The sequence below is a fragment of the Pan paniscus genome, chromosome 16 (assembly GCF_029289425.2).
Source record: "Pan paniscus chromosome 16, NHGRI_mPanPan1-v2.0_pri, whole genome shotgun sequence".
Taxonomy (NCBI): domain Eukaryota; kingdom Metazoa; phylum Chordata; class Mammalia; order Primates; family Hominidae; genus Pan; species Pan paniscus.
The window spans coordinates 84395460-84419431 of NC_073265.2; the positions used below are offsets into that span (position 1 = coordinate 84395460).

The 23972-nt window shown below is 39.8% G+C and overlaps 1 pseudogene; it reads left to right on the top strand.

Moving 5' to 3' along the window:
- Positions 1 to 337: 337 nt before the first annotated feature.
- LOC100969870 (ribosome biogenesis protein NOP53-like) overlaps positions 338 to 23972 on the top strand; it is a 45428-nt pseudogene continuing 21793 nt past the window's right edge.

The window sequence follows — 23972 nt, forward strand, 5'->3', positions numbered from 1 at the left end:
TTTGCTTGGAATGTGACTCCTTTCTTACGTTATCAGTTCCATTTCAACAACTTTTCTAATCCTTCAAAATCTCGCCTTCCTGTGAATACATATGAGATACCCCTTTCCCACCATGGCTGCTCATCTCTTATTCTTGTATCTTGTTATGTCTTATTTGTTACATATTCTTGTATTTATTTGTTATATAAAGGAGATCCACATTGTGAATTAATGAACTCAGTGTTATGCCAAATTTTACTATTCATAGCACATTTTTCATGTTTCTGGTAGATATTTTTAAGTAACTTGATATAATAGATTAAAATGTATATATTTCAAAAGAGAGAAAAGGAAGCAGTAGGAAATAAGACAGAGGAGGGCCTTTGACAAGATGGCGGCAGGAGGCAGTGGCGTTGGTGGGAAGCACAGCTCGAAAAGCGATAACGATTCTGGTTTCCTGGGGCTGCGGCCCATTTCGGCGGACCCAGCGCTGAGGCGGCGGCGGCGAGGCCCAGGAAATAAGAAGTGGGGCTGGCGGCGGCTTGCTCAGGAGCCGCTGGGGCTGGAGGTTGACCAGTTCCTGGAAGACGTGCGGCTACAGGAGCGCATGAGCGGTGGCTTGTTGAGAGAGGCCCCAAATGAAACACTCTTCTTCGTGGACACCGGCTCCAAGGAAAAAGGGCTAAGAAGAGAACCAAAGTCCAGAAGAAGTCACTGCTTCTCAAGAAACCCCTTCGGGTTGACCTCATCCTCGAGACACATCCAAAGTCCCTGCCCCCAAAGACGTCCTCGCCCACCAGGTCCCGAACGCCAAGAAGCTCAGGCGGAAGGAGCAGCTATGGGAGAATCTGGCCAAGCAGGGCGAGCTGCCCCGGGAGGTGCGCAGGGCCCAGGCCCGGCTCCTCAACCCTCCCACAGCCGGGCCCCAGGACACCGTGGAGCGGCCCTTCCACGACCTCTGGGCCTCAGACAACCCCCTGGACAGGCCATCGTTTGGCCAGGATGAGTTTTTCCTGGAGCAGACCAAGAAGAAAGGAGTGAAGCGGCCACCACGCCTGCACACCAAGCCGTCCCAGACACCCGCCGTGGAGGTGGCGCCTGCCGGAGCTTCCTACGACCCGTACTTTGAAGACCACCGGACCCTGCTCTCAGCGGCCCACGAGGTGGAGTTGCCGCGGCAGAAGGAGGCGGAGAAGCCGGAGCGGCAGCTGGCCCTGCCCGCCACAGAGCAGGCCGCCACCCAGGAGTCCACGTTCCAGGTAGCCGTGCGAGGGGCTGCTGGAGGAGTCGGAGGGTTCGGGGGAGCCGGGCCAGGGCGAGGGGCCGGAGGCTGGGGATGCCGAGGTCTGTCCCACGCCCGCCCGCCCGGCCGCCACAGAGAAGGAGACGGAGCAGCGGCGGCGGCGGGAGAAGGCTGCGCGCAGGCTGCGGGTACAGCAGGCCGCGTTGCGGACTGCCAGGCTCCGGCACTGGCACCAGGAGGTGTTCCTGCTGCGCGGGATCAAGGCCCAGGTGGCCCTGAGGCTGGCGGAGCTGGCGCGGCGGCGGAGGCAGCGGCAGGCACGGCGGAAGGCCGAGGCTGACAAGCCCCGAAGGCTGGGGCGGCTCAAGTACCAGGCACCTGACATCGACGTGCAGCCGAGCTGGGAGCTGGCAGACTCGCTCAGGACCCTGAAGCCCGAGGGCGACATCCTTCGAGACCGGTTCAAGAGCTTCCAGAGGAGGAATATGATCCAGCCTCGACAGAGAGCCAAGTTCAAACCCAGGTACAAGGTGAAGCTGGGGGAGAAGGGGGCGTTCCGCGAGATCTAGTTGTAGCTCCCATCAGAGGCCGGAGCCTCGCCTTTCAATAAAAAGTCCCTTCTAGCTAAAAAAAAAAAAAAAAAAAAAAAGAGGAGGAAGAATTGCAAATAAAATGGCAGGCATAGTTCTAAGTGCTTTACATATGTATTCACAGTAATCCTTCGAAAATAATACTATTATTGGCTTCATTCACATGAGGAAACTGAGGCTCAGAGAGAAAAGTTAGGCAACTTTTCTGGATTAAATGGTTAAGTGGCAGAAACAAATATAAACTAATAACATCCAATTTTAGATGCAGTATAACCCTGCTGTCCAGTTATACAGATAGGTAGAATTGGTGAGATTGAGGAATTATCAATAGAAAACAAAGTAAAGAGAATCACAGAGAAAAATAAGGCAGGAGAGGCAGAGAACAAGTTAGACGCCTAGAACATAAGAATAGAACATGTTGGAAAACTTGTAGATTTAGGGATAAGAGAGACCTTGGTTGACATGAAAATTAAATGACTTAGCTGAAGGATGATTAATTATCCAATTAATGCTTGTTTTCTTCCTTTCTTTCTGAATTGTTAGGTGAATTATCCTTGCCATACTATGTACATTTTCTTCCTTGAGGAGAAATCTCCTCATCTCAACTGTATTGTGCTGAGAAATATAGAGCCAGAATGCTAATGCAGAGGTGAATGATCCATTTACAATCTGCACCAAGTGTGCAGGCTTTTGTGTTTGTTCATATGCCTCTGTGTGTGTGTGTGTGTGTGTGTGTGCACATGGGTGAGCGTGTGTGTGTTGATGGGATGGGGGGTTATGCTTCCATCCCTTTATTTAGGACAGTTCTTTTCTCAGGTGAAAATATACTGAGTGGATAGAAATCTCCTCTCATTATTTCTGTGTATCATTGCTCTTCTGCCTCAGAGGCTCATCTAGGGATAGAACTGTTGTTGACCAATATTCTTCTTTGAACTCTGCATCTACTTTTGTATGTTTTTGAATACAGCAGTAGGAAAGTGAAGTTGGAAAAACAAAAGTTCATAGTTTTCTGCTTTCATACTCCTAATTTGAGCTCACTAGGTTTTTGTTTTGTTTTTCACTAAATCTGAATTAAACAGAATCGCTAGGTTTTTCTTATTGTTTCACAAGACCTGTACAGCATTAGAGTTAAACACAGTCACCAACATTAACTTATTACCCAGTGAAAACGTTTCTGTGTTTAACATTCCAGATAGACATCACCAAGTCCTAGATTGATAGGAAACCTAGGAGTCATCTGGGCCAACCTCCTGTCTGAGGCTGGATTCCCGAGACTCATCTTGAAAACGTGAAAAAGGACTCGCTATTTTACAAGACAGACCACCTCATCAATAAAGAGTTTCACTTCAAATCCAAGAATGTGAAGAATTTAAAGGGATTTCAGTAGTCATCAACATTCCCTATCCTTTTCATAAGATCTCTGGCACTCATCATGCATTCTACTTGAATTTTTTCAATAATAGGACACTCACTAATGTGTGAGACAAGCCTAGTGTTTCTATAAGTTTCTCCCATCTCTGAAAACTGTTCTTGTGACCTCTTCCCACACCTAAAAATCTCTTCTCTGAAGACCATGTGTTACTCATTTTATTAACCATTCCTCTTTCAATATTATTTTAAGATCTCTCATTGTCTAAATTGTCATTCTCTGCATGATTTATGTAAGGTATAGAAAAAGGAATTTGGCACCGTAAATACCTCAGGTGTGTTTGACAAATACCACGTAAGAACACGGGGTGGAGAGTTAGGGCTCATCTACTCACCAGCTGTACAGCTTTAAAATGATCACTTAGTCACTTTCAAATACAGAGCATTCTTTGGGGTTGTGCTGGGGCACAATTTAGCCAAAACATTCAAGAATATCACTGTTAAGTCTCTTAATATAGATATTCAAGTTTTTAAAACACAGCCAAAATGTGTGTGATTCATTTGTTTGGCTGCTGATGTTGTGTGTTTGGTTTCATTTTGTATTCACTGAAACTGCAGGCTCACATGATACTTCCAGGTAACCAAAGCCTTGGGTTTTTTTTAATTCACCTTTTCAGATTAACATGAAGCAAATTTCACTCTTTTTGATGTGCATTAATAACCACTAACTCAATCAGGATATTAAAGAGTCGGTCACCATCCCCATTCTCCTGTGCCACTCTAGAGTGAACACGCCACCCTCCACCCTCTACCTGGCAGTTCCTGGCAACCACTGATGTATTATTTTCCTGTAAATTTGCCTTTACTGGAATGTCATATGAATGGAATCATGCAATATGTAGCTTGTGTCCATGTCTTGGCAACTTTGGTAAAGTTGCTATAACCATTGTGTACACACTCTATGTAAGCATAGATTTTATTTCTTTATGGTAAATGCCACAGAACAGTTGCTAAGTAATATATGCTTAGCTGAATAAAAAACTCAAACTATTCTCCAAAGTGACAGTATCATTCTGCATTCTGCATTCCCACAAGCACATACGAAGAGATATTCTATGTAACTCCTTATTATTATTTTAATATTCGTGAGATGAGTGCAATGACCTCTTTTATTCCTGTTGTTGGTAATTTATGTCTTTTCTCTTTTTGTTAGGGTAGGTTGGCAAAAGTTTGATACATTTTGTTGATATTTTCAACGAAACTGCTTTTAGATTTATTTTCTCCATTTTCTGTTTTTAGTTTTATTGATATCTTCTCTACTGCTTCTTATTTCCTTTTTTAATGCTTTTTCTAGGTTTAGTTTGCTCTTTATTCTTTAACTTCCTGAGGTGGAAGCTTACATTATTGATTTTTAGATATTTCCTTTTTCCTCTTATGTGCATTTAGCGCTTTACATTTCCCTCTAAGCATTTCTTCCGCTGCTCCCCACAGATTTTGAGAAGCTATACTTTTATTTTCATGTATTTTACAAATATTTTAAAATTTATCTCTAAACTTCTTATTTGACTCATGGGTTATTTAGAATTTTTATTAATATAAAAAGACACGGGGATTTTACAGCTATCTTTCTGTTACTAATTTCTTGTTTGAATCCATTGTGTTCAGAGAATGTATTTTGGTTTCCATTCTTTGATATTTGTCAATGTATGTTTTATGGCTAAAGGTGTGGTCTATTTTCATAAATCTTCTATGTGCTCTCACGATTATGATGTATTCGTCTGTCATTGAATGGAGTGTTCCATAAGTTACAATTAGATCAAATTGATAAGAATGCTGTTCAGGTCTTCTATATCTTTACTGATAATCTGCCTCCTTGATCTACCAATTATTGAGAGATGGGTGTTAAAGTCTACAAATATAAACGTTGAATTCTCTATTTGTCCTGTAAGTTATGTCAGTTTTTGCCTATTACATTTTAATTAACTGTTGTTAGAAGCATAAAAGTTTAGGATTGTTATATCTTCTAGAAGAATTTACCATTTTATCATCATGCAATGTCCCTCTTTATCCCTAATCACATGACTTGTTCTAAAGTACTTGTTCTTTGTTTGAAATTAATATATCTACTCCTACCTTTGTTTGATTAGTGTTAGCATGTTATTTCTTTTTATGTCCTTTTGCTTTTTTTTTAATTTTACTTTAAGTTTTAGGGTACATGTGCACAACGTGCAGGTTTGTTACATATGTATATGTGTGCCATGTTGGTGTGCTGCACCCATTAACTCGTCATTTACATTAGGTATATCTCCTAATGCTATCCCTCCCCCCTCCCCCCACCCCACAATAGGCCCCGGTGTGTGGTGTTCCCCTTCCTGTGTCCAAGTGTTCTCATTGTTCAGTTCCCACCTATGAGTGAGAACATGTGGTGTTTGGTTTTTTGTCCTTGCGATAGTTTGCTGAGAATGATGGTTTCCAGCTTCATCCATGTCCCTACAAAGGACATGAACTCATCCTTTTTTATGGCTGCATAGTATTCCATGGTGTATATGTGCCACATTTTCTTAATCCAGTCTATCATTGTTGGACATTTGGGTTGGTTCCAAGTCTTTGTTATTGTGAATAGTGCCACAATAAACATACGTGTGCATGTGTCTTTACAGTAGCATGATTTATAATCCTTTGGGTATATACCCAGTAATGGGATGGCTGGGTCAAATGGTATTTCGAGTTCTAGATCCCTGAGGAATTGCCGCACTGACTTACACAATGGTCGAACTAGTTTACAGTCCCACCAACAGTGTAAAAGTGTTCCTATTTCTCCACATCCTCTCCAGCACCTGTTGTTTCCTGACTTTTTAATGTTCACCATTCTGACTGGTGTGAGATGGTATCTCATTGTGGTTTTGATTTGCATTTCTCTGATGGCCAGTGATGATGAGCATTTTTTCATGTGTCTTTTGGCTGCATAAATGTCTTCTTTTGAGAAGTGTCTGTTCATATCCTTCGCCCACTTGTTGATGGGGTTGTTTGTTTTTTCTTGTAAATTTGTTTGAGTTCTTTGTGGATTCTGGATATTAGCCCTTTGTGAGATCTAATTAAACTAAAGAGCTTCTGCACAGCCAAAGAAACTACCATCAGAGTGAACAGGCAACCTGCAGAACGGGAGAAAATTTTTTTTCTTTTTTGAGACAGAGTCTCACTCTGTTGCCCAGGCTGGAGTGCAGTGGCGTGATCTCGGCTCACTGCAAGCTCCGCCTCCCGGGTTCACGCCATTCTCCTGCCTCAGCCTCCCGAGTAGTTGGGACTACCGGTGCTCGCCACCACACACGGCTAATTTTTTGTATTTTTTAGTAGAGACAGGGTTTCACCGTGTTAGCCAGGATGGTCTCGATCTCCTGACTTCGTGATCTGCCTGCTTCGGCCTCCCAAAGTGCTAGGATTACAGGCATGAGCCACCGTGCCCAGCCTGTCATTTTACTTTTAACTTATGTGAACTTTTATATTTAGAGTCAGTTTCTAGTAGATACCATATTGTTTTGTTTTGTTTTGTTTAATCCGACTGACAATCTCTTTCTTTTATCTGGTGTGTTTAGACAAATTCACATTTAAAGTGATTATCGATATAGTTGAATTAAAGTTTAACATCTTTTTAACTGTTTTCCATCTGTTACTTTTGTTCTTTGCTTTTTCTTCTTCACTATACCTTTGTGCTTTTCTTGCATTCTCTGGTTTTAATTAAAAAGTTTTTATAATTCCAATTTATCTCATTTCCTGACATATTATCTGCACATTTTCCCCCAACGTTTTAAGTTGTTGCTCTGTAGTTTGTAATTTATATTTTTCACTAATCTAAGTCCACCTTCAAATTAAAATTATATCACTTTACATGTAGTATAGGTACCTATAAAAATTATTACAATTTTGTTTCTTATTCCTTGTGATGTTGCTGTGATTTATTTTAGTTATCCATATTCTTTAAAGACTTAAACACGTTTTTACTATTATTGCTTTAAAGAGCAGTTGGTTGTCTTTTAGATCAATTAAGAAAATAAAATAATTTATTTTACTTTTATTCATTTTCTAACCCTCTTCCTTATTTTTATTTTATGTAGATACAATCTAATCAATATCATTTTTCTCCTCCCTGAAGAACATTTCTGTTTTTTAACTTTCTGTGACACATGTCTACTAGTAAGGAATTTCCTCATTTTTTGGTTGCCTGAGAAAGTCTTCATTATTCTTCACTTTTTGAGGATAATTTTACTGGGCATAATTCTAGGTTGGCAGAATATTTTTTTTCTTTTTTCTTTCAACACTTTATATATTTCACTTTACTTTATTTCTACCTGTATAATTTCTGATGAAAAGTTGCCCAAATTTGTATTGTTCTTCTGTGGGCAAGGTTTTTGCCTCTCTGGTTTTCTTCAAGATTATCACTTTGTCTTTGGTTTTCTACAGTTTAATATTATATGCGTAGGTACGGAGTTTTTGGTGTTTCTCCTTGTTAGTATTCTCTGAACTTCTTAAATCCAAAGTTTGGTGTCTGTCATTAAGTTTTTACAGTTTTTGGCTATTATTTCTTGAAAAATTTTTTTTTCCTGCACTCTCATTTCTTTCTAACATTTCAATTGTACATATGTTACACCTTTTACTATTGTTCTGTAATTCTTAGATGCTCTGTACTGTTTTTGTGTTTCAGTTTGGAAAGTTTCTATTAATCTGTCTTCAAGTTAAATGATTATTTCATGATGGTCGGTTGTACTAATGAGCCTATTAATGGTATTCTTCATTTCTGATGCTGTTTTTAAAATTTCTAGCATCTCTTTTTGATTCTTTCTTAGAGTTGTCATCTAGCTTCTTACATTACCCATCTGGGCTTTTATGTTGCCTAATTTTTCCATTAGATCCTTTAAAATATAATATGAATTAAATGTTTGTCCTCTGTAAAACTTATGATGAAATTTAATTGTCACTGTAGTAGTATTAAGAGGTGGGACCTTTAAGAGATGATCAGGCCATGAGGGCTCCACTCTTGTGGGTGGGTTTAATAACTTATTTCTTAGCTCTTCTGTCTCCTGCTATATGAAAATTCAACATTTCTCTTCTTCAAAGGATGCACCATGCATGGTGCTATCTTGGAAGAAGAGAATGGCCTCACCAGACACTGAGTCTGCTAGAGCTTGACCTTGGGCTTCCCACCCTCCAGAACTGTGAGTCCATAAATTTCTGTTTATAGATTATACATTCTCAGATATTCTGTTATAGTAGCACAAAATTAACAAAGACAACTGTGTTAGGCCATTCTTGCATTGCTATGAAGGAATACCTGAGATTGGTAATTTATTTAAAGAAAAGAAGTTTGATTGGCTTACAGTTCTTCAGGCTGTACAAGCATGGCTCCAGCATCTGCTTCTGCTGAGGGCATCAGGAAGCTTACAATCACGGTGGAAGGTAAAGGGAGAGCAGGCAATGTCACATAGCGAGAGAGAGAGCTAGAGGTGGGGCGGGGTAGTGCCACACTCTTTTAAACAACCAGATTTTGCATGAACTACCAGAGCAAGGACTCACTCATCACCAAGGGGATGGCACTAAGCCGTTCATTAGGGATCCGCTACCATGATCCAAACACCTCCCACCGGGCTCCACTTCCAACATTGGGTATTACAATTCAGCATGGGATTTGGAGGGGACAAACATACACACTTTATCAATAATGTATTAATCATCGTTATTTTAAGTTCCTGGTCTGATAATACCAATATCTGAGTCGTCCCTGAGTCTGATTATGACGACTGCTTTATCTCCTTGGCCTATGTTTTTCTTCCTTTTTGACATACATTGTGATTTTTGTTCTTGTTGAAATTTACTGGGTAACGGAAACTAAGATAAACAGGCTTTTAGTGTGAAGATTTATTTTAATCTAGCTTGGAAGTGGATAGTGTTTAATGTTGTAGCTATAGGCACAAAAAGCTTCTAGCTCATGTTGTGTTTTTGTTGTAATCTCCTCTTGGCTTTGTGGCTTCTTTTCATATTGCTCCTCAGAGTCTGTATCTTGCAGCACTTCCTGTAGTAATTTACTGTTGTTACTCCTGGAGGGTTGTTAATGGGGTGGTAGAGTGTAGAGGAGAAAGCTAGTTCTCTAATATTCTTAGTAAGCCTTAGTCTTTTAATGGTTCTGTTTCTCAAAAGTATGGATTTCAGCAGTGTTTTTGTCCCACCTTTTGGGGTAGAGATTCCCCTTGCTATTGCCTCGTAGTCTATTACCCAGCTATTCCATTCCCAGCCTATATATTTGACCTGTGTCCTCTGTAAATTATGGTTCTTATATACTTGGTTTTCCTTAGGCATAACAGAAAGGCTGGTGCAGGCTGGAGTGGAGCAGAGATCACCTCCCTCAGCTAGGATAAGGTCTCAGAATTGCCCTCTAAAAAGTTCTTCCCCATGGAAACCAGGCCTTTGTTAGGTACAAGAGTCTGGAAGGGCTTAACTCTCTCTCCTCTTCCTCTTTTCTTGCCAGGGTCACATGGGGAGCTTTCTCCTGTCTCCACCGTGAAAATTTGGTGGGGTTCCTGGAGGGAAAGCCCACAAAAGTTTACAGTCTTAACTACGACTGTGGCCCTCAGGAGCTTATCCTTCTCATACTAATGTGCACTTAATCTCCAGCCATTCATCAGAATAATCATTTAGGTGTTTCTACAGGTTTGTTTTGCCCCAAGTAAGAAGATCCTGAGTCCTGTATATCTCTGAATGGGCCTAACACTCCAGATTTCATGGTGGTAGTCTGTCCTGCAACCTCATCTCTCTGATGGAGCCAAGAAATGTCATCGGCTTCAGGTTTCTTCTAGTTTTTACTTATTATGAGGGCAGGAGTCATAACTTTTAAGCCTTTGATATGTCAAAGCTAAAACTGGAAGTCTTCTCATTGATTGATTTTTTAATGTTAAACTAACCTTGCAGGTCTAGGATAACCACCACTGGTCATGATGTATTATTCTTTTTATACATTCACTGTTTTGATTCACTAACATTTTGTTAATCATTTTTGGGCATATGCTTATTGAGAATATTGTTTTATAATTTTCTTACAGCCTTTCTCCTTTTGGTGTATCAGGCTAATATTTCCCTCAAAAAATTAGCTGAGATTTCTGAGAGGATCTTTTTATGTTGGACTGGGATTATTTGTTTCTTAAATATTTGATATAATTTATCAGTGTGCATGCTTCTGTGTTTGCATGGTATGTTGTATAAATGTCAATTAGTTCAAGTTTATTTATAATAGCATTCAAGTCTTATATATTTTACTAATTTTCTGTCTGTCTGTTCTATCAACTTTTGAGAAAAGAGAGCTTAATGTTCCAGCTATAAGACTGGCGTATTCATCCTATCTGTTAACTTTTAGTATACGTATTTTGCAGCTGTATCATTTGGTATGTGATTATTTTGACTTTTTCATGAATTAACTTAATAATTGTTATTTATCCCTGGTTATATTCCTTTAGTGTGAAGGAATCTTATGTTTTTTGTTTGACATGCAGCTTTCTTATAGTTAAAGTAATTTATCTGTGCTTTATATTTAAAGTGTGTTTATACCATCACTTTGTCACCAGGATATAGTTGGCTCTTGATTTTTATTTTATATATTTTTACATAGACAGGGTCTTGTGCTATCACCCAGGCTGGTATGCAGTGGTGCAATCATAGCTCACGGTAACCTCCAGCTCCTGAGCTCAAGTGATCCTCCTGCCTCATCCTTCAGAATAGCTATGATTATAGGAACACACCACCATGCCCAGGTCATTTTTAAAAAGCTTTTCTAGAAACCTGTTCTTGCTGTGTTGCTAAGGCTGGTCTCAAACTCCTGGCCTCAAGTGATCATCCCACCTTGACCCCCCAAGGTGTTCGGGTTACAGGTGTGAGCCGCTGCACCTGGCTAGTCTTGATTTTTTATTTGGGTTAATGGAGACTCCAATCTCTGTCTTTTAATTGGAATGCTCACAGCATTTACATTAAATGTAAGTATTGATATGGTGGTTTAAAAGATACATTTTGCTATTGCTTTTCCATTTTTTCATATGTTCTTTGTTTCCTCTCTTGTCTGTTTCCTTCTTTTTGATTAATTTAGTATTCCAGTTCATCTTCACTCATACCTTCTTATATTACCTTTTAGCTACAACTTTGTGTATTACTCTTCAGCTGTTTTCTACATTTAGCAATGTGTGTCCTTAACTTGTCAAAGTTTATCTTTAAGTAGTGTTATTTCATAAATAATACAATAATTAAAGTAGTATACTTTCATTTCTCCTGTCCTTTTCTCTCTTTTGCTTTTATCATATATTTTACTATATGTGTGTATTAATTCCTATAATGTGTTTTCCTTTTAATTTTCAGAGCTGTAAATATTTAATATGTACAACTTGAGGTATTTGGAGATAAGTATATACCTGTGAAACCATTGTAACTATCAATGCCATAAACTTACCTATCATCTCAAAAAATTTTCTCCTGCCTTCCTTTTTTTGTTGTTGTGGTTAGAGCACTTAACATAAGATCTACCCCCTTAGCAATTTTTAAATATTATAATACAGTATTTTAAATTATAGGTTCTATGTTATTGATTAGATTTCCAAAACATATTTATTTTGCATAACTAAACCTTTAATTCTTTAACGAATACCACCCTGTTTCCACCTCCACCAGCTCCTGGAAACTATCATTCTACTTTCTGTTTCTATGTGATGATTTTAAACTCTACATTTACATGAGATCACACAGTGTCTCTCTTTCTGTGTCTGGCTTATTTCATTTAGCATAATGTCCTCCAAGTCCATCGATGTTGTTGCAAATGACAAGATTTCTGTCGTTTTTTGGGGTAATAATATTACTCTGTATGTATATACCACAGTTTTTAAATCCATATTTCTGTTGATTAACATATAGGTTGTTTCCGTATCTTGGCTTGGCTATTGTGATGAACGTTGTGTATTAGTCTGTTCTCATGCTGCTAATAAAGACATACCTGAGACTGGGTAATTTATAAGGAAAAAGAGGTTTAATGGGTTCACAGTTCTATGTGGCTGGGGAGGCATCACAATCATGGCAGAAGGCAAAAGGCATGTCTTACATGGTGGCAGACAAGAAACGGGCATGTGCTGGGGAACTCCCCTTTATAAAACCATCAGATCTCCTGAGACTTATTCACTATCACAAGCATAGCACGGGAAAGACCCACCCCCATGATTGAATTACGTCACACCAGGTGCTTCCCACAACATGTGAGAATTGTGGAAACTACAATTGAGATTTGGGTGGGGACACAGCCAAACCATATCATGTTGCAATGAACATGGGAGTGCAGATATGTTTTCCAGCTCTAGATTTCAATCCCTTTGGATATATAACCACTAGTGGGATTGCTGGATCATATGGTAGCTCTATTTTTAATTTTTTAGGGACACTCTGTATCATTTTCTATCACAATATGTTGTTTATTAATTTTGTAACCTCTAATGCAATTGATTGATTTCCCTTGGAAACAGTTTTAATTTTTTGTATTTCCTTATTTCATCCAGTCAGCTGAAATACCATGAGGATATTGGATATAGCTCTCTTGATTTTAAGGACAGAGAAATTGAGGGAGATAAACCTCAATGTGGACAGCTCTGCGTAGGGTTAAATATGGTGTATTAGTCAGTTTTCACACTGCTATAAAGAACTACCTCAGACTGGGTAATTTCTGAAGAGAAAAAGTTTAATTGACTCACAGTTCTATAGGGTTAACAGGAGGCATGACTGGGAAGCTTCAGGAAACTTACAGTAATGGCAGAAGGCTAAGGGGAAGCAAGCATGTCTCACCATGGCAGAGCAGGAAAAAGAAAGAGAGCAAGGGGGGAGGTGCCACACACTTCTTTTTTTTTTTTTGATGGAGTCTCTTTTTGTTGCCCAGGCTTCAATGCAGTGGTGCGATCTCAGCTCACTGCAACCTCCATCTCCCAGGTTCCAGCGATTCTCCTACCTCAGCGCACCGAGCAGTGGGGACTACAGGCACACGCCACCACACCTGGCTAATTTTTGTACTTTTTAGTAGAGACAGGGTTTCACCATATTAGCCAGGCTGGTCTTGAACTCCTGATCCTGTCATCCACCCACCACAGCCTCCCAGATTGCTGGGATTACAGGTGTTAGCCACTGCAACCAGCCACCACACACTTCTAAACCATGAGATCTCATGAGAACTCACTCACTATCATGAGAACAGCATGGTGGAAATCTGCCCCCATGATCCAGTCACCTCCCACCACACTCCCCCCCCCCCCAATTTGACATGAGATTTGGGTGGGGACACAAATTCAAATGGTCTTATACAGTTAATTCCTTCTCACCTGTCCTAGTCTGTCTGGGCTACTATAACGTAAATAATATAAACTGGCGGCTTCAACAAGAAACATTTACAGCTCATAGTTCTGGAGGCTGAACATCTGGGATGAGGGTGCCTTCATGGTTGGGCTCTGGTAAAGGATCACTTCCTTGTTGCAGACTGCCATCTCCTTGTATCCTCAATAGTAGGGAGAAGGCAAGAGAACTCTCCGGGGTGCCTTTTATAAGGGCACAAATTCCATTCATGAGGATTTCACTGTCATGACATTATCATCTCCCAAAGACCCTAACTCCTCATATCATTGCAGCAGGGGTTAAGATTTTAACATCAATTTTGGGGGCACATAAACATTCAGTCCATAACAGCATTCCCTTAAACAACTTAACGGCTGGGCACAGTGGTTCACACCTATTATCTCAGCACTTTGGGAGGCCACAGCGGATGGATTGCTTGGGGGAGTTTGAGACCATCCTGGGTAACATGGCGAAACCCCATCTCTACAAAAATACAAAAATTATCCAGACATGGTGGCGCATGCCTGTGGTCCCAGCTACTTGGAAGGCTGAGGTAGGAGGACTGTTTGAGCCCAGGAGGCAGAAGTCATAATGAGCCATGATTGCACCACTGCACTCCAGCCTGGGTGACAAAGCGAGAACCTGTCTCAAAAAATGCAAAAGCAAAACGACTTAAGTAACGTTGAAAACCACTGTTATAGTTCTTTTCATCTATTATCTTTGGTAATATTGGGTTATTCTATCTTAGTATAATGGTGTTATCTTCTCCATCAAAATTCAGTTTAAAGTGTTTCTTGTCCAGCTTAGCAAATCAACTGCCAATCATTTCATTCTTACTGGTTTTTCTGAGGTGTGCTCTATTTCCCTGTCATGAAGTCCTGGCGAGAGGTTCAGAAAACTAATTCTTATAACAAGCCAACTATATTTCAATACAGAACTTTCCAAAGTATCAGACTTAAGTCAGCAAGAGAGTGTGTCTAGTTTATTTTCTAAGTACATTATCAAAAATATTATTTGGGTGCCCTGTTGACCTCTTAAATTCTGTAATTTACACAAAAATACCACACTGCATAAATTATATGAGTGAGAATAAATATTTAGTTTATTGGAATTCTTGAGAAACAGGACAGACTACAAAATTTTCGTCACAGATTGTAGTATATCAAGGACAACCAGAAGGTGCGCTGACATGGATATTGAGCAAAGTGTTCAACATAGCCAAGCGAAAAATTTACAATGACAATAAAAAATTTTAGGCATTTGTGACATTTGCCAATGGCATAAAAATAAGCTTCGCTAAGTTTATACCTGGAAGAAAAAAAATGTTTCCATATGACACTCCTACCCAACATAACGTAAGTTATGTTATCATAACTTCAGCTGCACATCTCATGAGTGCATGCTTGCTATGCAAATCATTGCTAGAAAAAAATATTGTAGAGCAAATAAGTAGTACAAAATAATCAAACCAGAATTTAAAGGTAAGAAAATTATTAACTGTGTTGTGCCAATACAGCTATTGTAGTGAAAGGTAGGTACAACAATAATTTTTAAAATGTATGCATCACAATACTTGTTTCTGTGTGCACACACAGATATATTAATACCAAAGTTTCATCCTTTTATGCCTTGAGCTAGGCAACTAGAAGAACTTATCTAGCAAATTATGCTATTCATAGTAATTTAATAACTTGCAAAATCTTCAATGTAACACTAAAATAGTATGTGAATGATTAGCTATATTTATTTCTATGTGTCACACTTATTTTTGGCTGACAGTAGTAGTGATGGGGGATATTTTATTTGACCTCATGACAACTCACTCAACTTTTCTTCTTGGCTGGAAAGCTTTCTAGGTCTAAGGTTACTGAAAACAGTGATCATTTAGGTGAGAACCCTTGTTGGTGATACGGCATGTCAAAATAGCCATATATAAGAAAGTTGTACATAAAGAAGTAGTTATATTTTGGAAGCTCATGTATTTTCTGACAAGGTGAAGCAAAGTTTACTTGCAAGCTCTTTCGGCTCATTTGCTTTCATTGCCCGTCCACCTGTTTCAGCTGGTTTGTTATCTTTAGAGCCATGGAATTGCAGTCCATCTAATTCAACCTGCAGTACTCAGTTCATTTAACTAGGTCAATGGCTGGCTATGTCAGAGGGTATGTGTGTGTGTGTGTGTGTGTGTGTGTGTCGTTCATGTATCTGTGTGTGTTGTTGTTGGGTGTGTGTGTGGTTTTTTCCACTGAAAAGAGAACTAACCAATCAATTTTTTAAAAAGTCTCATAGAAAATGTGTTCATTATAAATCCCTAGTCAGATTTAGTCAGACTTAGTAAGTTTTTCTGGAAGTGTCATTAGTCTCAAACAATGACAGTGTTTTCCTAAGTAAGACCTCAGATCCTCCAGGGAGTCACCCATCACTAAGTGACACAGAAAATCATGGCTAAATGTGAACAGTAGTTATTACTGAGGCATGAATATCGAGGAGGTCTTTTTTCTTAATTTTTACATTTTTAAAAAAATTTTTACTTAAAGTTCTGGGATACACATGCTGAAAGTGCAGGTTTGTTACATAGGTATACATGTGCCATGGTGGTTTGCTGCACCTATCAGCCCATCATCTAGGTTTTAAGCCCTGTATGTATTAGGTATTTGTCCTAATGTTCTTGGGGAGGACTGTCTTTAACCATGGTATGCACTATTCTATTGTTTGCATTTTTTAATAGTGAGACTTATTTCATTTGAATTACAAAATAACAACAGAAAAAATAGTTAAGGAGACAGATGGTTTTACAGTGTTTCTGTGTAACTATACATTGAGCCAGGCCATGAGATGATGGAATTGAAGGGACCACATAGATACAGCTTTAGTTGTACTTTGCCATTTTGAACAGCCGTGAGCAACCCTGAACCATTCGCTTCCTTTCTTTTGCCTATCTGCCTTTCTTCTCATTGTTATTCCTTTTTTTAACTGAAGTGAAATTCACCTAACATAAAATGTATACATTCACAGTGTTGTGCAACCACCATGTCTACCAAGTTCCAAAACATTTTAACCACCTCAAAAGAAAAGCCTGTACCCAATAAGCAGTTATTTCCTATGTTCCTTTCTCCCTACCCTTCAAAACCACCAATGTGCTTCCTGTCTGTGTGGATTTATATAACATGGATATTTCCTATAGATGAAATCTCACATGGCTCTTTGTGTACCTTTTCATATAGCATAACACTTCCAAGGTGCATGCACATTGTGTCATGTATCAGTACTTCATTCCTTTTTATGGTTGAATAATGTTCCATTGCATGGATATACCACAATTTGTTTATCCATTCATTCTTTAGTGAACATGTAGGTTGTTTCCACCTTTGGCTGTTATGAATAGTGCTGCTATAAACATTCATGTAAAAGTATTTGTTTGAATGTGTTCTCAGTTCTTTTGGGCATATACCTAGTAATGGAATTGCTGGGTTGTCTGATAATTTAATGTTTAACTTTTTGAGAAATCACCTGTTTCCCGAAGGGTGCTACTAGATTTTTCATTTTCTGTTTTCCATTTTCCTCTCCTCTTTTTACCTGACAACTCTGCTCTTCTTAAGGGAGGCAACTGTTATGTTGTAGAGAAAGCACTTGACTTGTGGGTCAGGCCTACATCTTACTGTGAAGTTGGGCAAATCATTCAATTATCAGTTCTGAGACTCAGTTTTGTCCCCGGATAATGTAGGACACTGATAATGTTTACTTCATGCAGTGTTGGAAAGATTAAATGTTATAAAGTATGTTAAAGTGCTTGGACATTTGATAATTATTGAAACATGAGTTGAGCAGAGTCAAATAATTTTCTAAGGCATAGGAGAGCATTTTCCAGTCTCTTGAACTCCTCCGTTTCTACCCCATTCCACATTAGAAGTCTGCATCCATTATGACACAATTACGCAATTACAGCCACATTAAAATTTAGGTAAGAAAGATACAGAAGAGAAAGAATGAATACATTAGCTGGGTAGTTATGCTTTACTTAACTTTATTCCTTCTAAGGTCTATAAGTGTCAGTCTGTTAGGGAAGAAAGTCTGCTTTGATACTCTGCAAGTTCTGAATGATGAACATTTTGCTTTCTAGGAATTTTATTCTGTATTCATCTAAAATCATCATCACTCCTCTGCCCAGAATACTCAGAATCTACCCCTTCCAAGTCAGAGGACAATCTGGAGTCATCACTATGGTCTGGGAGGCCCTTCATGATTCTATGGGCAACACCTCCCTGACCTGATTCTCTGCACTCTCCAGTAGCTCATTCTGCTCTAGTGACACTGGTTTTTCAATCCTACCTCCAGCACACCATGTACACTCCAATGCATCCTTTGCATTTCTTCCTTCTGGAGTGCTCTATCTGCAGAAATCAACATAACTAACTACACAGTTCTTTCATGCCAAGTCAATGGGTACCTTAACAGAGAAGTTTTCTCTGAACACCTCATATAAAATAATTTATCTATCCTACTGTTACTTTCTATTCTCTTAATCCAACTTTATTTTTGTCTTTGTCATAACACTAGTCATCTTCTGCAGTGTTATTTGTTCATTTATTTATTTGCTTATTGCATGTCTTTTCCCACTACAATATAAGTTTCTGAGGGCAAACCCTTTGTTTTCTTGCTCACTGCTCTTTACTTGGTACCAAAAAGAGTGTCTGGTACATAGTAGGTGTCTTAATAAATATCTGTGCCAAAATGACTATTAATACAAGTAATAATACTATAAAACATCTTTCTCAGAAATATTACACGAATTATGCAAACATAAATTTGCTCATTGAAGCAAAATTAAAACTTTTGTCAAATTCCCCCCTTATCTCCCAATGAAATATGACAGATTTAAATGTAGAACGTATTTTTATGTAGGTTATAAGCTCTCACAGGCTGCCCTTTTATATTTGTTATAGGAAATAGCCTATTATGAGTGTTGAATTAATATGGATCATGATTGATTTAAAATGCATGGTGTTTTGTGCTGGTATTCAGCCAACATCTATATTCAATTAAATAATCATTACAGTTGCCAGCATTTGTGCATTACACTAATGGCAAGAGATACACTTGCAAGGGCTGAATTTTATTCTGGGATGATATAGGTGCCATCCCAAGTCTGAGAGAGATGCTGAAATGTGAAATTCTGTTCTCATAAATTAGTATGTGCAGAGTGGAGAGTCAACTCATGCGAGTACCTAATTGTAAAATCTCCGTGTGCACATAAAAAGAAAACAAAGGAATTCCTTGATTTTATTGAGTTTGAGGGATAAACTGGAGAACAGATTTGCATTAAGTTTAACTGCAATATGTGTCACTTTTCCTCCTAGTTGGATCTGCAGGCAACATCTCATTCTGGAGCTGATTCACCTGCTCTGCCAGGTGTCCGCACCCACCATATGTATAAATATTTGTCTAAATTCTTCCTTTTTTATCATTCTGTTTTTGTGTATATTAGAAGAACCAGAGCCAATTTGCTAGAGAAGAGCAGCTTTTCCAGCTTTCTTTTGGCTGTTGATGTCTTTGGTCGCTCTGAATAGTCCCTCTTATACTTGGCTGGTAAGAGACAAATTTTTCTGAGCTAAAAGCAGCCTTGGTGCATTAGAAACTAAAAGAAAAAGGTAACCTATTATCTTTCCAAGAGTCTCGAGTCACATATATGTGTTAGCATCTTTTCAACATGCCTGTTTTGCTGGGAATCATTTTATGTTCACATTTTTTTTTTGTCGTGGCAAGATTATTGGTTTTGAAGTCAGACAGATTTGGATTTGAATTTCACCTTTTTCGCTCTAGTTCTGCCATCTTGAGCAAATTGCTTGATCTCCCCAGACCTCAGCTTGCTCATCCGTGAAATGTGTGAAACTGTAGTGCAGAGGTACTGTGCAGTTTTCTCCTTCAGATTCCTGCTCACGGGTCACCGTTTCTGAGAGACCTTCCCTAACCACACTCCGCAAAAAGACACCCCTGCCCCAGTGCATAGATAGTATCTAATGTGATGTCTGGTCCATAAGGAAGGCTCAGTTCATAAATACACCCTTATCTTTGTGGAGTCAACAGAGGAGGTGCTGAGATTCAAGAAGCTGGTGGGTTAATAGTGTGCTTGGCTGGATTAATGAAATCAAAACATTGGACCCAGTGTAGACACATATAGTCTTGAAAATAAGATAAACTTGTCCATTTGCAGAGGGCTCGGAGGAGTAGACCAAGTTGCTTGCTAACAAGCAAACAAGCAAGCAAACAAATAAAAATCAGTGTGGGCTCCACAGAAGGCAGAAAGTTGAATCTCATCAGTCAACATTCAGATCAAATCACAAAGTCTTTCTCGATTATTTTATGTTATGTAATGTGATTGTCATGTGGATTTTGTGTAGAAGCAGTTTGGCATAATGAAAATGTTGCTAAGCTAGCAATTAAAAATTAGGAGTTTAGTTCCTTCTTCCATTAAGTAGCTAAATAAAATTAAGAGGTTTGTAAGTCATGTCCCTGAAAAATAAGCTTGCTTCCTTTCATTTTTAATCAGTATTATTATTTGAGAGAGACAGAGGGATGGTTGGTCTGTTTTAACATTTAGGCCTCCAGCAATCCTGACTTTCTGTGCTGATTAGCACCTAGAAAGTTCAAAGTAATTCCAAAGAGGATATGGTCAACCCTCATCCAGCTTGACCTATTTAGTGCAAACATGATAGATATTTTCTTGGACCTATTTACTGTTAAAATATATTTTTGAGGTCACTATTACAGTTCTAAAGATGTAACTTACTAATATTAAATTACATTTGCAGGTAAAATGAAAATATCTATAGAGGCAGATAGGATTTTTTAAACATCATGACTTCCTTACACATTATTTACATAAATATGGAAGTCACGGAACATTTCTAGTCCGTGTTCTCATCTATAAAATAGGCAAAATGCACTAAAAAGCCAGAGCAGAAGATTTTGCATGGATTTGGATGGCTGCCAATCATTTCTTCAGACCAAGGAACACTTTACAGCCCATAATGTCCAACCATGCACAGAGAGATACCCTCCTCAGAGTAGTAGTTTGATAGAGAAGTAGAACGGGCAATAGAAACATTAGTTGTATAAAACGGGGAGATAAAAGCATGAGGGGCTGGCTTCCATGCCTTCACTAGTGTGTGCTCACACTCACCATGAGTGAGAGTAGAGTGTCCCTCCTAGATATTTTCCCTGTCTTTCTGGTTGATCTGGGGAAGATGGGGTGAGGAGGATGCTGGTATGACTATGCAATTCTTGCCAAGGGAGGAGTACACTGGTATAATGACTATATATTTTTTCTTTGTTCCCTAAATTACCTCAGAATAAACATTTATTTTTTTCTCCCCTACCTGATGCAGTTGTTCTTTGACTAGGGCTGCAACTATCAGTGCCAGAACAGCAGGGATGATTTCTAAGCAAAAAACTGTTAATTGTGTTTTTAAACTTTCTATCAAAATTCCTAAGGCATGATGGGGTGGGTTGTTCCTTCACCCTATCTAGCAAAATTGGGGCTAACAGTGAATGCAGTCATGTTGTCTGGCAGTAAAAATCACTCAGTAGTTCTGCACCTATGCAACCTTACGCTTTCTGAATGGGAGTGGACTGAGGAGCTACTTGCTAGATTTGCACTGCCATCTGCAATCTAGACCAGCATGGTGATGATTCTGTCTCTTCCAAAGGTGAAAAAGTTTGGGTTTTAATGAAGAGAAGGAGAAATAGGAGCTGAGAGTTAAAAAATGAGTAAATGGGTTGCTAATTGAGGAAAATTCAATATTATTTAAAAAACCCAAGAGTTTCAGAACAAGAGATGACCTTGTCTCTTACACTTGATCTTAGCCAAAAGGCTGAGAAGCAATGACCTTGTCTCTTAACTCAGTTATTCCAGATGCCTGCAAAGGTGAAGCTGTGTATTTGTTGAGCTCACTCCTGCTTTTGGAGCCTGACAAGTTTGAGAGGACACCTGCACACATGAGTGGCCTCATCTTGGGAGAGAGTCATACAATATGATAAAACTGAACTAATTACTAATGACTTTGTGTGTGTGTGTGTGTGTATGTATAAGTGTGTATAAATATATATATATATACAGAATCTGTAGTCAAAAACCAGGGGGCAGACTGTGGTGTTACGATATATACTGGTTTTCATCCATGGTTCCTGGCTTATAACTCCCATAGCCCTTTAATATTGGGTGTGTCAGGCCTCAGGGGCAGGCATCTGACCTTCTCCTGCCCTCCTTTCACTCTGATGTTCCTCTGTGTTTCTAATTGTGGGCCTTAAGACTCTCCCATGAGAGGATCCCACCCCCATACCCTGGGGGAAGGAATGCTGATGCCATGAAGCTTTCCTAGAAACCCAAGACGACAGGGTTCACTGAGCTTCAATAGCCGAGCATGAGGTTTCCGGAGGGCAGCACCGTCAGGGAGGGAATGGAAGCGCTGTGCCTCGTCCCCCAGACCTCTTCATCTGTATCCGTTGCAATTTCCTTTATACTCAACTGGTAAATGTGTTTCCCTGAGTTCTGTGAGCTGCTCCAGCAAAATAATCAAACCCAAAGAGGGGGTTGCTTTACCAGTCAGAAATTTCCATGTTTGTTCATTTGTTTCTGCCCACTGCATACTTCAGCAAATGGGGACTTACCCCAGCTTATTTGGTCTGCTGCGCCACTCTAGCCTGCAGCTCCTGGGCTGGCCCTGCTCCGCTGCCTCTTCCTGTCACATAAGTCAGCTGCTTGGTGCCAGTGGTGGGTGGGAGGGCTACCGTGGTATAGCTCCTTTCCACCCGCCATTTGGTGTGTCCCAACTCCTTGTCCCACATCCAAGAATAAGATTATGCAGACAACTGGAGGGTGAGCAAGGTGGAGAAGAGTTTTATTGAGCACCAGAACAGTTCTCAGTAGAGAAGGGACCAGAAGCAGGTAGTCCCCCACCCAAAGGCAGGTCATCCCCACCCAAAGGTGGGTGGTTTCAAAGTGTGGCTCAGTCTGGGGTTTTTATAGGCTTAGGTGTGTGCTGTAGGTAGCCTTGGAAAAGGCAACATTCGATTGGTTTATAAGCATTATTCGGGAAGAACTAATCAAGAAAGAGGGGGCAAACAGGAATAGAAGTTCTCACTCTGGTCAGGGACTGCATCTGGAACCGACAGCCTGGTTTTCAGGCTTCAGGCTGTCTCGGGTTGAAGGTCAGGTTTCACCAGGTACCTGCTCCCATCTGCCTAGGATTTTGTCTGCGTCCTGCTGCTATCAGTCCCCCTTCTGAAGAAGTACATCTAACTGCCATTAGGATAAGGACAGTGTGATGGTTAATACTGAGTGTCAACTAACTTGATTGCATTGAAGAATACAAAGTATTGATCCTGGGTGTGTCTATGAGGGTGTTGCCAAAAAAGATTAACATTTGAGTCAGTGGGCTGGGCAAGGCAGATCCACCCTTAATCTGGTGGGTATGATCTAATCAGCTGGCAGCAAATATAAGGCAGGCAGAAAAATGTGAAGAGGAGAGACGGGCCAAGCCTTCCAGCCTACATCTTTCACCCATGCTGGATGCTTCCTGCCCTCGAGCATGGGACTCCAAGTTCTTTGGTTTTGGGACTAGGACTGGCTCTCCTTCCTCCTCAGTTTGCAGACAGCCTATTGTGGGACCTTGTGATCATGTGAGTTAATACTTTAAAAACTGTCCTTTATGAATATATATCCTATTAGTTATGTCTCTATAAGAGAGCCCTGATTAATACAAACAGTGACTACCCTTTACTACTTCATGCTGACAGGAGGCATTGTTTTGGGAGAACAGCAGTCAGATCTCTCTCAGATGCCTACCTAAGCATCCCCAGTAAGAGAGAGCCATTGTCCGGGGTTCTGTTTGCATGACCAGCTGGAGTTTGATGGTCTGAAGGTGAGAAGAGGCAAACTGGGTTATTAGAAGACATGGATCAAAAAGAAACAAGGGGGTAAAGGACAGCTCAAAAATCCTAAGCCTGCTGACACACCTATCTGGGGCTGTAGTTATGCCTAGTAAGACTTGGGTGCATGGGGCTTGGCTTTGGTTAGCTCCCTTGGTCTTATTTTCCCAGAAAAGAAGCCTCTAGGTTATGGGCACCCCATTTATCCCCATCAACTGGCATGATTTGCAGGATAATTGCCCAGATTTAGGGTTTTGATCCAGATTTTTACGTTACCCATCCTTTCTGTTTCTTCTGAGCTGCAGCCATAGATCACTGGTTGGATCACAGGAATTAGCAGTGTTAGTCTAAAATGCAGGAAAAAAAAACACAGAAAAACAACTAATAAGATTAGAATTCAATGACAAGTGTATGATAAGTTTTAAAGCATAATTTTTGCTTTTCTAGTTCTTATTTTTGTTTAAGCAAATCATGGTAGA